The 15,438-nt window shown below is 45.7% G+C and overlaps 1 protein-coding gene across 1 annotated transcript in view; it reads right to left on the bottom strand.

Moving 5' to 3' along the window:
* The window catches only part of r (carbamoyl-phosphate synthetase 2, aspartate transcarbamylase, and dihydroorotase rudimentary), a 1,183,622-nt gene that overhangs the window by 880,193 nt on the left and 287,991 nt on the right, over nucleotides 1-15,438 (bottom strand). The window lies entirely within an intron of this gene.

Raw genomic sequence — 15,438 nt, 5'->3', positions numbered from 1 at the left:
TTAACCCACTCAAAATCAACAGTGGGTGTTTCACGGGTAATTCACTAAATAAATAATTATCTAAGGTAAACAGAAAGATAAATAGTCCGTTTTCTTCCTTAAGGTAACTCTTACTACTCTAAAAAGTAATGTTACTTTCTATAGTAACTGAGTTTCGACTTGTACATAAAATGAACATAATGACTCATGTACATTAACATATATAAACATCATCTGCCTATGGAAAAAAATGTCAGAAAAGTTAGAAATAAAATCATTAAAATGTTTGTTGAGTGGCATGAGGGATGTTGGAGGCGGGGCAGAGCTGGTCTGCTGGTCAAGGTCACTCACATGTATCCTCTTATTTACACACTTTACTAGCAAACTTACTGACATGTAACTAACATTTATCATCACACAGTAAACACATACATCTGCTCTCTCAAATACAGACACAAAATATTATATTTGTTTTCATTTTCAATGTTAAAAGTGACGAACTGATGGTATTAGCAAGGTAATATTTTGTTGGTGTAACAAGTCCAGTGTTGTCCTCCCTCTCTGTGCTCATCTAGTTCCCCCAGCGGGGGTTCGAACCCCTGACTCTTGGCAACCACCACTCTGCTTACACTCAAAGTGTAACTTACTCCTTGTTCACCTGGGTTACTAGTACATATAATGTTATATCTACTTGTAAATCCATATATAGTGTTGTCTTCAGCTACGTACCTTCCTAATGTACTCTCCTTGTACTCTGCTTGTACTCTACTCTCGTACTGGAAGGATTTCCTTCCATGTACCTTTAGCTTCAATGGCCTTCTAGTTCTCAGTTTTATCATCTGGTTTATTGTCTTCTATATCAGATAGTTAGCAGCTTCACCGTCGTCTAAGCCACTATATCAGATAGTTAGCAGCTTCACCGTCGTCTAAGCCACTATATCAGATAGTTAGCAGCTTCACCGTCGTCTAAGCCACTATATCAGATAGTTAGCAGCTTCACCGTCGTCTAAGCCACTATATCAGATAGTTAGCAGCTTCACCGTCGTCTAAGTCACTATATCAGATAGCAGCTTCACCGTCGTCTAAGTCACTATATCAGATAGTTAGCAGCTTCACCGTCGTCTAAGTCACTATATCAGATAGTTAGCAGCTTCACTGTCGTCTAAGTCACTATATCAGATAGTTAGCAGCTTCACCGTCGTCTAAGTCACTATATCAGATAGTTAGCAGCTTCACCGTCGTCTAAGTCACTATATCAGATAGTTAGCAGCTTCACCGTCGTCTAAGTCACTATATCAGATAGTTAGCAGCTTCACTGTCGTCTAAGCCACTATATCAGATAGTTAGCAGCTTCACCGTCGTCTAAGCCACTATATCAGATAGTTAGCAGCTTCACCGTCGTCTAAGCCACTATATCAGATAGTTAGCAGCTTCACCGTCGTCTAAGCCACTATATCAGATAGTTAGCAGCTTCACCGTCGTCTAAGCCACTATATCAGATAGTTAGCAGCTTCACCGTCGTCTAAGTCACTATATCAGATAGCAGCTTCACCGTCGTCTAAGTCACTATATCAGATAGTTAGCAGCTTCACCGTCGTCTAAGTCACTATATCAGATAGTTAGCAGCTTCACTGTCGTCTAAGTCACTATATCAGATAGTTAGCAGCTTCACTGTCGTCTAAGCCACTATATCAGATAGTTAGCAGCTTCACCGTCGTCTAAGTCACTATATCAGATAGTTAGCAGCTTCACCGTCGTCTAAGTCACTATATCAGATAGTTAGCAGCTTCACTGTCGTCTAAGTCACTATATCAGATAGTTAGCAGCTTCACCGTCGTCTAAGTCACTATATCAGATAGTTAGCAGCTTCACCGTCGTCTAAGTCACTATATCAGATAGTTAGCAGCTTCACCGTCGTCTAAGTCACTATATCAGATAGTTAGCAGCTTCACCGTCGTCTAAGTCACTATATCAGATAGTTAGCAGCTTCACCGTCGTCTAAGTCACTATATCAGATAGTTAGCAGCTTCACTGTCGTCTAAGCCACTATATCAGATAGTTAGCAGCTTCACCGTCGTCTAAGCCACTATATCAGATAGTTAGCAGCTTCACCGTCGTCTAAGTCACTATATCAGATAGTTAGCAGCTTCACCGTCGTCTAAGTCACTATATCAGATAGTTAGCAGCTTCACCGTCGTCTAAGCCACTATATCAGATAGTTAGCAGCTTCACCGTCGTCTAAGTCACTATATCAGATAGTTAGCAGCTTCACCGTCGTCTAAGTCACTATATCAGATAGTTAGCAGCTTCACCGTCGTCTAAGTCACTATATCAGATAGTTAGCAGCTTCACCGTCGTCTAAGCCACTATATCAGATAGCAGCTTCACCGTCGTCTAAGTCACTATATCAGATAGTTAGCAGCTTCACCGTCGTCTAAGCCACTATATCAGATAGTTAGCAGCTTCACCGTCGTCTAAGCCACTATATCAGATAGTTAGCAGCTTCACCGTCGTCTAAGCCACTATATCAGATAGTTAGCAGCTTCACCGTCGTCTAAGTCACTATATCAGATAGTTAGCAGCTTCACCGTCGTCTAAGTCACTATCTTGTAAGAAAATAATAAGTTACAATACTATGATTGGAACAATACACATATAACCCTCAGATATTAGTTACGGTGTCCCGTAGCTGTCATTAGTGCACTCAACTCACTCCTGAGCTCCGGGGATTGATTCCCCAGTACGGCTGGAAAACATTAGGATATGTTTCCTTGAGACACCTGCTGTCCCTGTTCACCCATCAATAAAATGTGTACCTGGGTGCTAGTCGACTGGTGTGGGTCGCATCCTGGGACAAAATTAACATAATTTGCCCGAAATGTTCTACATAACAAGCGGCTTTGTATATAGTAGTATGTCACTGATGTCAGCTAGGACTGTATACCTTGTACATGTACTGGTAGTAAAAAATTATTTCTGACCCAGCCACTTGGACCAACATTAACTGGTGGAGCAACATTAACTGGTGGAGCAACATTAACTGGTGGAGCAACATTAACTGGATTAGCAACATTAGCTGGTGGAGCAACATTAACTGGATTAGCAACATTAACTGGTGGAGCAACATTAACTTGTGGAGCAACATTAACTGGTGGAGCAACATTAACTGGTGGAGCAACATTAACTGGTGGAGCAACATTAACTGGTGGAGCAACATTAACTGGTGGAGCAACATTAACTGGTGGAGCAACATTAACTGGTGGAGCAACATTAACTGGTGGAGCAACATTAACTGGTGGAGCAACATTAACTGAATGAGCAACATTAACTGGTGGAGCAACATTAACTGGTGGAGCAACATTAACTGGTGGAGCAACATTAACTGGTGGAGCAACATTAACTGGTGGAGCAACATTAACTGGTGGAGCAACATTAACTGGTGGAGCAACATTAGCTGGTGGAGCAACATTAACTGGTGGAGCAACATTAACTGGTGGAGCAACATTAACTGGTGGAGCAACATTAACTGGTGGAGCAACATTAACTGGTGGAGCAACATTAACTGGTGCAGCACCATTAACTGGTGGAGCACCATTAACTTGTGGAGCAACATTAACTGGTGGAGCAACATTAACTGGTGGAGCAACATTAACTGGTGGAGCAACATTAACTGGATGAGCAACATTAACTGGTGTTGCACCATTAACTTGTGGAGCAACATTAACTGGTGGAGCAACATTAACTGGTGGAGCAACATTAACTGGTGGAGCAACATTAACTGGTGGAGCAACATTAACTGGTGGAGCAACATTAACTGGATGAGCAACATTAACTGGTGTTGCACCATTAACTTGTGGAGCAACATTAACTGGTGGAGCAACATTAACTGGTGGAGCAACATTAACTGGTGGAGCAACATTAACTGGTGGAGCAACATTAACTGGTGGAGCAACATTAGCTGGTGGAGCAACATTAACTGGTGGAGCAACATTAACTGGTGGAGCAACATTAACTGGTGGAGCAACATTAACTGGTGGAGCAACATTAACTGGTGGAGCAACATTAACTGGTGGAGCAACATTAACTGGATGAGCAACATTAACTGGTGTTGCACCATTAACTTGTGGAGCAACATTAACTGGTGGAGCAACATTAACTGGTGGAGCAACATTAACTGGTGGAGCAACATTAAGTGGTGGAGCAACATTAACTGGTGGAGCAACATTAAGTGGTGGAGCAACATTAACTGGTGGAGCAACATTAACTGGTGGAGCAACATTAACTGGTGGAGCAACATTAACTGGTGGAGCAACATTAACTGAATGAGCAACATTAACTGGTGGAGCAACATTAACTGGTGGAGCAACCTTACCAAAACTTTTCTTCAAAGGACTCGCCGCATTCTGAGGGGCTCAGAACAAGGGAAGAAACTTCTGCACACCATCCCAAGCAACCCCAGACCTACCAGAATGTACGGCCTGCCAAAAACTCACAAGCCTGGTATCCCACTGAGGTCCATATCCTCAGGAATAGGCAGTGCTCCCCACCAGCTTCTCAGGAATTCTCGCAAAACACCTCTCTAAACTCTTGGGCACTATCAGTCCAGCACATCTCAAACACTCTGGTGATCTTCTCAATCGCATTCGCAACATCAACATCAGAAACAAGAAACTTTCCAGCCTTGACGTGACTTCCCTATTCACCAAAGTACCTACTACACAAGCCATCGATCTCTTGCGCAGGAAAATTGACGATTCACTTGATCTTCCTATTCCAGCAAACGATTTCATCGACCTTGTTGAACTATATGTTGGCTTTACGTGTTTCTCTTTCGAAAATCACCTCTTTCAGCAGACTTTTGGATTACCCATGGGTTCGCCACTCAATGCAGTCCTGGCGAACCTATACATGGAACATGTAGAAGCCGAACGTTTCTCCACCATTATTCCTTCGTCTGTCAACTGGCTCCGTTATGATGAATGGTTTGAAAAACCGACAAGTTGAAGATTGAGACACTTATGCAGCATATGGGAATCTTTATTCAGGAAACGTTTCGCCACACAGTGGCTTCATCAGTCCAATACAAAGAGGAAGGCGTAAGGAGAGGAGGAGAATGAGGTAATCAGTCCCTCAACCTGGAGTCGATGTGTTCACGATGTGTCTACGGCCCTATGCTGTACATTCTACAAGATTGATGGACTGAACACATCGACTCCAGGTTGAGGGACTGATTACCTCATTCTCCTCCTCTCCTTACGCCTTCCTCTTTGTATTGGACTGATGAAGCCACTGTGTGGCGAAACGTTTCCTGAATAAAGATTCCCATATGCTGCATAAGTGTCTGGCTCCGTTATGTTGACGACATTCTCCTCATAACTCCTAGACGCTTCAACGTTCAAGCTCTCCAAGACAAGCTCAGCCAGGTCGAGCCTTCAATCCAGTTCACACTTGAAGTCGACAACACTCTTCCTTTCCTTGATGTTCTTCTCTGCAAAGCTGACCACGAACTTCGTTTTAAAGTCTATCGAAAACCCACCAACCAAAACGATCTTCTCCATTTCTACTCTCACCACGACACCAAAACTAAACGTGGTGTAATTATAGGCTTCTTCCTGCGTGCACTCAGAATCTGCAGCAATGAGTTTCTTGAGGAAGAATGCACTATAATTGAACAAGTATTTTCTAAACTCCACTATCCTCGTCACTTCATCAGAGACTGCAGACGACTGCAGACGACGGGCATTAAACATCTTCAACACACCCAGAGAAGACACTGCCGAGAAGAGATACATAGTCCTCCCCACCAACTCCATTGCCAAACACGTTTCCAACATCTTTTCCAATACCTCATTCCAAGTATCTACCTCCACAACCACGACCATCAAGGACATTACCAGTGATAGATAGGACAAGCTTCCACCCTCTGCAGGGGTATACATAATCCCTTGTAATGACTGCAACAAATTATACGTGGGCGAAACATCAAGGGACCTCCAAACACGTATTTCAAAACACCAATACGCAAGCAGGTCTGACGATACAAGGAATGCCTGTGTACAACACCGTAATTCACACAACCATTTGATAAACTACAGAAACTCAAGACTTATCGCCACAGAAGACAACACTCAGTACCAAAGAATCCTGGAATCATCACTTATTTCTATATCCAACAACTTCAACCAGGATAGTGGCTTCTATAACATAGCTGAACCACTTGCCAAGAAACTTCTTCATCGCTATCCCACATAAGAATATAGGAATGGAAGAACACTGCAGAAGGTCTGCTCACAAACTTATCCAATCTCCCTTCCAAGCTACCCAAGATTTTAGACTAACCCCACTCGGTACATCATCAGATGCAGCATTCTCCACCTGACCTCAGCATTCTGAACCTGACTATAAATACTCGCGTACCTTCCACCCCAGGTAGATCTGTTTGTGACTTAAAAAAGCCCACTATGTGGGCGAAACGTTGTCAATAAAGGATCACATTATACTGCATATGTGTTTATATTTCCATACCCAGGGTGCGGGCGGTAGTCACCCGATACCCAGGGTGTAGGCGGTAGTCACCCCATACCCAGGGTGTGGGCGGTAGTCACCCCATACCCAGGGTGTGGGCGGTAGTCACCCCATCTCCAGGGTGTGGGCGGTAGTCACCCCATTCCCAGGGTGTGGGCGGTTGTCACCCCATACCCAGGGTGTGGGCGGTAGTCACCCCATTCCCAGGGTGTGGGCGGTAGTCACCCCATCTCCAGGGTGTGGGCGGTAGTCACCCCATACCCAGGGTGTGGGCGGTAGTCACCCCATTCCCAGGGCGTGGGCGGTAGTCACCCTATACCCACGGTGTGGGTGGTAGTCACCCCATACCCATCCTATGGGTGGTAGTCAAAAGATTACAGAGGTACATAATGGGTCCACGGACTGGATCCCAAAGTTATGACAGCTGAACTAGTTACAGCTGTATAATCCTCCGGGTTTAGCGCTTCCCCTTGATTATAATAATAATAATACTGAACTAGTTACAAAGGTAATGAATCACGTAAGTAATTTACTTACTTACGTTTATACATGGCTACAATCATGAACAACAAATTATAGAGTAATGAACAATTCACACGTCCACACCCGGTCACAACTGTAATAAGTTATTGGTGCAAACATTAATTGTTAGGTCTCACACACACACACACACACACACACACACACACACACACACACACACACACACACACACACACACACACACATACACACACACACACACACAAACACACACACACACATACCTCAAAGGCGATGGGACCAGACAACATCTCCCCGTGGGTCCTTACAGAAGGAGCAGAGATGCTGTGCGTGCTCCTAACCACAATCTTCAACACATCCCTTGAAACTGGGCAACTACCTGAGATATGGAAGACGGCAAATGTAGTCCCCATTTTTTAAGAAAGGAGACAGAAACGAGGCACTAAACTACAGACCTGTGTCTCTGACGTGTATAGTATGCAAAGTCATGGAGAAGATTATCAGGAGGAGAGTGGTGGAACACCTGGAACGGAGCAAGATTACAAATGAAAACCAGCATGGATTCATTGAAGGCAAATCCTGTGTCACAAACCTTCTGGAGTTTTATGACAAGGTAACAGAAGTAAGACACGAGAGAGAGGGGTGGGTCGATTGTATTTTCCTGGACAGCAGGAAGGCCTTTGACACAGTTCCTCATAAGAGATTAGTGCAGAAGCTGGAGGATCAGGCGCATATAACAGGGAGGGCACTGCAATGGATCAGGGAATACCTGACAGGGAGGCAACAACGAGTCACGGTACGTGAAGAGGTATCACAGTGGGCGCCTGTGACAAGCGGGGTCCCACAAGGGTCATTTCTAGGACCAGTGCCATTTTTGATATATGTGAATGACATGATGGAAGGGATAGACTCTGAAGTGTCCCTATTCGCAGATGATGTGAAGTTGATGAAAAGAATTATATCGGATGAGGATGAGGCAGGACTGCAAAGAGACCTGGACAGGCTGGACACGTAGTCAAGCAACTGGCTTCTCGAATTCAACCCTGCCAAATGCAAAGTCATGAAGATTGGGGAAAGGCAAAGAAGACTGCAGACAGAGTATAGGCTAGGTGGACAAAGACTACAGACCTCACTCAGGGAGAAAGATCTTGGGGTGACCATAACACCGAGCACATCACCGGAGGCACACATCAACCAGATAACTGTTGCAGCATACGGGCGCCTGGCAAACCTGAGAATAGCGTTCCGATACCTTAATAAGGAATCGTTCAAGACACTGTACACTGTGTATGTTAGGCCCATAATGGAGTATGCAGCACCAATCTGAAACCCACACCTGGTCAAACACGTCAAGAAGTTAGAGAAAGTACAAAGGTTTCCAACAAGGCTAGTTCCAGAGCTTAGGGGAATGTAGTACGATGAAAGGTTGAGGGAAATCGGACTGACGACATTGGAGGACAGAAGGGTCAGGGAAGATATGATAACGACATACAAGATACTGCGAGAAATAGACAAGGTGGGCAGAGACAGGGGGTCACAATTGGAAGCTGAAGACTCAGACGAGTCACAGGGATGTTAGGAAGTATTTCTTCAGTCATAGAGTCGTGAGGAAGTGGAATAGCCTAGCAAGTGACGAAGTGTAGGCAGGAACCATACATAGTTTTAAAAAGAGGTATGACAAAGCTCAGGAAGCAGAGAGAGAGGACCTAGTAGCGATCAGTGAAGAGGCGGGGCCAGGAGCTGAGTCTCGACCCCTGCAACCACAATTAGGTGAGTACACACACTATACACACACACACACGCACACACACACACACACACACACACACACACACACACACACACACATACACACACACATACACACACACACACATGCACACATACACACACACACACATACACACACACACACACACACACACACACACACACACACACACACACACACACACACACACACACACACACACACATACACACACACACACACACACACACACACACATATATATATACACATGGACATGATTGGAGAAAGAGACTACATTGTAGGTACAATTCAGTCCGGAGAACATAAAGTAGTCATTGGAGTGATGTATAACCCACCACAGAACTGCAGGAGGCCAAGAGAGGAGTCTCAACACGAGATTTAAGGAAGTATTTACAGTAGAGACAGGAAGGACTCTGGGGGGACAGACCAGATGGGGACACCAGCAAGGAATACACCAACAAGTGTTGGACGACATACATACAGATGAGGAGGAGGTGAAGAAACTGCTAAGGGACATCGATACCTCAAAGGCAATGGGACCGGACAACATCTCCCCGTGGGTCCTTAGAGAGGGAGCAGATATGTTGTGCGTGCCACTTACCACAATCTTCAACACGTCCCTGGAAACTGGGCAACTACCTGAGGTATGGAAGACGGCAAATGTAGTTCCCATTTTTAAAAAAGGAGACAGAAAAGAGGCACTAAACTATAGACCTGTGTCATTGACGTGTATAGTATGCAAAATTATGGAGAAGATTATCAGGAGGAGAGTGGTGGAGCACCTGGAACGGAACAAGAGTATAAATGCCAACCAGCACGGATTCATGGAAGGCAAATCCTGTGTCGCAAACCTTCTGGAGTTTTATAATAAAATAACAAAAGTAAGACACGAGAGAGAGGGGTGGGTTGATTGCATCTTCTTGGACTGCAAGAAGGCCTTTGACACAGTTCCTCACAAGATATTAGTGCAGAAGCGAGAGCATCAGGCGCATATAACAGGAAGGGCACTGCAATGGATCAGAGAATACCTGACAGGGAGACAACAACGAGTCATGGTACGTAATGATGTATCACAGTGGGCACCTGTGACGAGCGGGGTCCCACAGGGGTCGGTCCTAGGACCAGTGCTATTTTTGGTATATGTGAACGACATGATGGAAGGGTTAGACTCAGAAGTGTCCCTGTTTGCAGATGATGTGAAGTTAATGAGGAGAATTAAATCTGATGAGGACCAGGCAGGACTTCAAAGAGACCTGGACAGACTGGACACCTGGTCCAGCAAATGGCTTCTCGAATTTAATCCTGCCAAATGCAAAGTCATGAAGATAGGGGAAGGGCACAGAAGACCACAGACCGAGTATAGGCTAGGTGGCCAAAGACTGCAAACCTCACTCAAGGAGAAAGATCTTGGGGTGAGTATAACACGGAGCATGTCTCCAGAAGCACACATCAACCAGATAACTGCTGCAGCATATGGGCGCCTGGCAAACCTGAGAACAGCATTCCGATACCTTAGTAAGGAATCGTTCAAGACACTGTACACCGTGTATGTCAGGCCCATACTGGAGTATGCAGCACCTGTTTGGAACCCGCACTTGATAAAGCACGTCAAGAAACTAGAGAAAGTACAAAGGTTTGCGACAAGGTTAGTTCCAGAGCTATGGGGAATGTCCTATGAAGAAAGATTAAGGGAAATCGGCCTGACCACACTGGAGGACAGGAGGGTCAGGGGAGACATGATAACGACATATAAAATACTGCGTGGAATAGACAAGGTGGACAAAGACAGGATGTTCCAGGGAGGGGACACAGAAACAAGAGGCCACAATTGGAAGTTGAAGACACAAATGAGTCAGAGAGATACTAGGAAGTATTTCTTCAGTCATAGAGTTGTAAGGCAGTGGAATAGCCTAGAAAATGACGTAGTGGAGGCAGGAACCATACACAGTTTTAAGACGAGGTTTATAGCTCATGGAGCGGGGAGAGAGAGGGCCCAGTAGCAACCGGTGAAGAGGCGGGGCCAGGAGCTAAGACTCGACCCCTGCAACCACAAATAGGTGAGTACACACACACACACACACACACATACACACACACACACACACACACACACACATGCACACACACATACACACACACACACACACACACACACACACACACACACACACACACACTTACACACACACACACACACACACACACACACATACACACACACATGGACATGATTGGAGAAAGAGACTACATTGTAGGTACAATTCAGTCCGGAGAACATAAAGTAGTCATTGGAGTGATGTATAACCCACCACAGAACTGCAGGAGGCCAAGAGAGGAATACGAAGAAAACAACAGGGTGATGGTGGACACACTGGCTGAGGTGGCAAGAAGAGCTCACTCGAGCAGAGCAAAGTTACTGGTAATGGGCGATTTCAACCACAGGGAGATCGACTGGGAAAACCTGGAGCCACATGGGGGTCCCGAAACATGGAGAGCCAAGATGATGGATGTGGTACTTGAAAACCTCATGCGTCAACATGTCAGGGACACAACCAGAGAGAGAGGGGAGGATGAGCCAGCAAGACTGGATCTATTGTTCACCCTGAGCAGTTCAGACATTGAGGACATCACTTACGAGAGGCCCCTTGGAGCTAGCGATCATGTGGTTCTGAGTTTTGACTATATAGTAGAGTTACAAGTGGAGAAAGTAACAGGAACTGAAGGGGACAGGCCAAACTATAAAAGGGGGGACTACACAGGTATGAGAAACTTCCTGCAGGAGGTTCAGTGGGACAGAGAAATGGTAGGAAAATCAGTAAACGAGATGATGGAATATGTGGCAACAAAGTGCAAGGAGGCAGAGGAAAGTTTTGTTCCCAAGGGAAACAGAAATAATAGGAAGACCAAAACGAGTCTTTGGTTTACCCGAAGGTGTAGGGAGGCAAAAACTAAGTGCAACAGAGAATGGAAAAGGTACAGGAGGCATAGGACCCAGGAAAACAAGGAGATTAGTAGAAGAGCCAGAAACGAGTATGCACAGATAAGGAGGGAGGCCCAGCGACAGTATGAAAACGACATAGCATCGAAAGTCAAATCTGACCCGAAACTGCTGTATAGCCACATTAGGAGGAAGACAACAGTCAAGGACCAGGTGATAAGGCTGAGGAAAGAAGGTGGAGAACTCACAAGAAACGATCAAGAGGTATGTGAGGAGCTCAACACGAGATTTAAGGAAGTATTTACAGTAGAGACAGGAAGGACTCTGGGGGGACAGACCAGATGGGGACACCAGCAAGGAATACACCAACAAGTGTTGGACGACATACATACAGATGAGGAGGAGGTGAAGAAACTGCTAAGGGACATCGATACCTCAAAGGCAATGGGACCAGACAACATCTCCCCGTGGGTCCTTAGAGAGGGAGCAGATATGTTGTGCGTGCCACTTACCACAATCTTCAACACATCCCTGGAAACTGGGCAACTACCTGAGGTATGGAAGACGGCAAATGTAGTTCCCATTTTTAAAACAGGAGACAGAAAAGAGGCACTAAACTAGAGACCTGTGTCATTGACGTGTATAGTATGCAAAATTATGGAGAAGATTATCAGGAGGAGAGTGGTGGAGCACCTGGAACGGAACAGGAGTATAAATGCCAACCAGCACGGATTCACGGAAGGCAAATCCTGTGTCACAAACCTTCTGGAGTTTTATGATAAAATAACAGAAGTAAGACAAGAGAGAGAGGGGTGGGTTGATTGCATCTTCTTGGACTGCAAGAAGGCCTTTGACACAGTTCCTCACAAGAGATTAGTGCAGAAGCTAGAGCATCAGGCGCATATAACAGGAAGGGCACTGCAATGGATCAGAGAATACCTGACAGGGAGGCAACAACGAGTCATGGTACGTAATGATGTATCACAGTGGGCACCTGTGACGAGCGGGGTCCCACAGGGGTCGGTCCTAGGACCAGTGCTATTTTTGGTATATGTGAACGACATGACGGAAGGGTTAGACTCAGAAGTGTCCCTGTTTGCAGATGATGTGAAGTTAATGAGGAGAATTAAATCTGATGAGGACCAGGCAGGACTTCAAAGAGACCTGGACAGACTGGACACCTGGTCCAGCAAATGGCTTCTCGAATTTAATCCTGCCAAATGCAAAGTCATGAAGATAGGGGAAGGGCACAGAAGACCACAGACAGAGTATAGGCTAGGCGGCCAAAGACTGCAAACCTCACTCAAGGAGAAAGATCTTGGGGTGAGTATAACACCGAGCATGTCTCCGGAAGCACACATCAATCAGATAACTGCTGCAGCATATGGGCGCCTGGCAAACCTGAGAACAGCATTCCGATACCTTAGTAAGGAATCATTCAAGACACTGTACACCGTGTATGTCAGGCCCATACTGGAGTATGCAGCACCTGTTTGGAACCCGCACTTGATAAAGCACGTCAAGAAACTAGAGAAAGTACAAAGATTAAGGGAAATCGGCCTGACGACACTGGAGGACAGGAGGGTCAGGGGAGACATGATAACGACATATAAAATACTGCGTGGAATAGACAAGGTGGACAAAGAAAGGATGTTCCAGGGAGGGGACACAGAAACAAGAGGCCACAATTGGAAGTTGAAGACACAAATGAGTCAGAGAGATAGTAGGAAGTATTTCTTCAGTCATAGAGTTGTAAGGCAGTGGAATAGCCTAGAAAATGACGTAGTGGAGGCAGGAACCATACACAGTTTTAAGACGAGGTTTGATAAAGCTCATGGAGCGGGGAGAGAGAGGGCCTAGTAGCAACCGGTGAAGAGGCGGGGCCAGGAGCTAGGACTCGACCCCTGCAACCACAAATAGGTGAGTACAAATAGGTGAGTACACACACACACATACACACACACACACACACACACACACACACACACACACACACACACACACACACACACACACACACACACATACACACACACACACACACACACATACACACACACACACACACACACACACACACACACACATACACACACACACACACACACACACACACACACACACACACACACACACACACACACACATACACACACACACACACACACACATACACACACACACACACACACACATACACACACACACACACACACACACACACACACACACACACACACACACACACACACACACACACATACACACACACACACACACATACACAAGGGGGCCAACTTTGAAGAAATAAAGCAGGAGGAGAAAAAAATGATTGAAGGCATCATGAAAACAATAGGGGAGGGCAATATGACCCAGGTGACAAATTTTCAGAGAATTGGGTGGTTTGCGCGTGGAAGGATACGGCCTGTCAGAGTAACTTTCAAGGAAGAATCAGTTCGAACCAGGATTCTGCAAGAGAAAGCAAGACTGAGGGACAAAGAGGGGTACCAGAGAGTATACCTCGACTGCGACAGAACACAAGAAGAAAGGACTACACTGAAAGAGAGGGTACAGAGACGCAAGGAGGAACGAGAAGCAATGAAAATGAGCAGGACCCAGACACAGGAGGAAGGGCAAACACACCCCACAGAATCTCCCACCAAAAGACTGCACCCGCGACATTCCCAACGCAACTGAGCAACCTATACTACAACCCACTCACTGTTCCCTCTGCCACCAATCCCCATATCACAAACCTCACCCCAACAGCTGTCCCTTATGGGCATTCTGACCCCACCCCCATCAACACAAACCCCACCTACACCACAGCCCCATATAGGCCCCCACCAAGGCTCTCGCTCCCCCAACCCCAATATTCTTGCATGACCACAATGATAGAAAAGAAACTAAAGGTTTGGTACACAAACGCGGATGGAATAATGAATAAACATGAGGAGTGGAATGAAAGAATCAGTGAAAAATCCCCAGACATCATAGCAGTCACAGAAACAAAACTCGCTGAGACAATAACAGACACAATCTTCCCAACAGGATATCAGATCCTGAGGAAAGATAGAAGGAGTAGAGGGGGAGGAGGGGTTGCACTGCTCATAAAACACCGATGGGGATTTGAGGAAATGGAAGGCATGGACATGATTGGAGAAAGAGACTACATTGTAGGTACAATTCAGTCCGGAGAACATAAAGTAGTCATTGGAGTGATGTATAACCCACCACAGAACTGCAGGAGGCCAAGAGAGGAGTACGAAGAAAACAACAGGGTGATGGTGGACACACTGGCTGAGGTGGCAAGAAGAGCTCACTCCAGCAGAGCAAAGTTACTGGTAATGGGCGATTTCAACCACAGGGAGATCGACTGGGAAAACCTGGAGCCACATGGGGGTCCCGAAACATGGAGAGCCAAGATGATGGATGTGGTACTTGAAAACCTCATGCATCAACATGTCAGGGACACAACCAGAGAGAGAGGGGAGGATGAGCCAGCAAGACTGGATCTTGTGTTCACCCTGAGCAGTTCAGATATTGAGGACATCACTTATGAGAGGCCCCTTGGAGCTAGCGATCATGTGGTTCTGAGTTTTGACTATATAGTAGAGTTACAAGTGGAGAAGGTAACAGGAACTGAAGGGGAAAGGCCAAACTATAAAAGGGGGGACTACACAGGTATGAGTAACTTCCTGCAGGAGGTTCAGTGGGA

This window comes from Cherax quadricarinatus, chromosome 45, assembly GCF_038502225.1.
Source record: "Cherax quadricarinatus isolate ZL_2023a chromosome 45, ASM3850222v1, whole genome shotgun sequence".
Classification (NCBI taxonomy): Eukaryota; Metazoa; Arthropoda; class Malacostraca; order Decapoda; family Parastacidae; genus Cherax; species Cherax quadricarinatus.
Note: the sequence above shows the minus strand (reverse complement) of the source record. Positions and strands in the feature narration are given on the sequence as shown.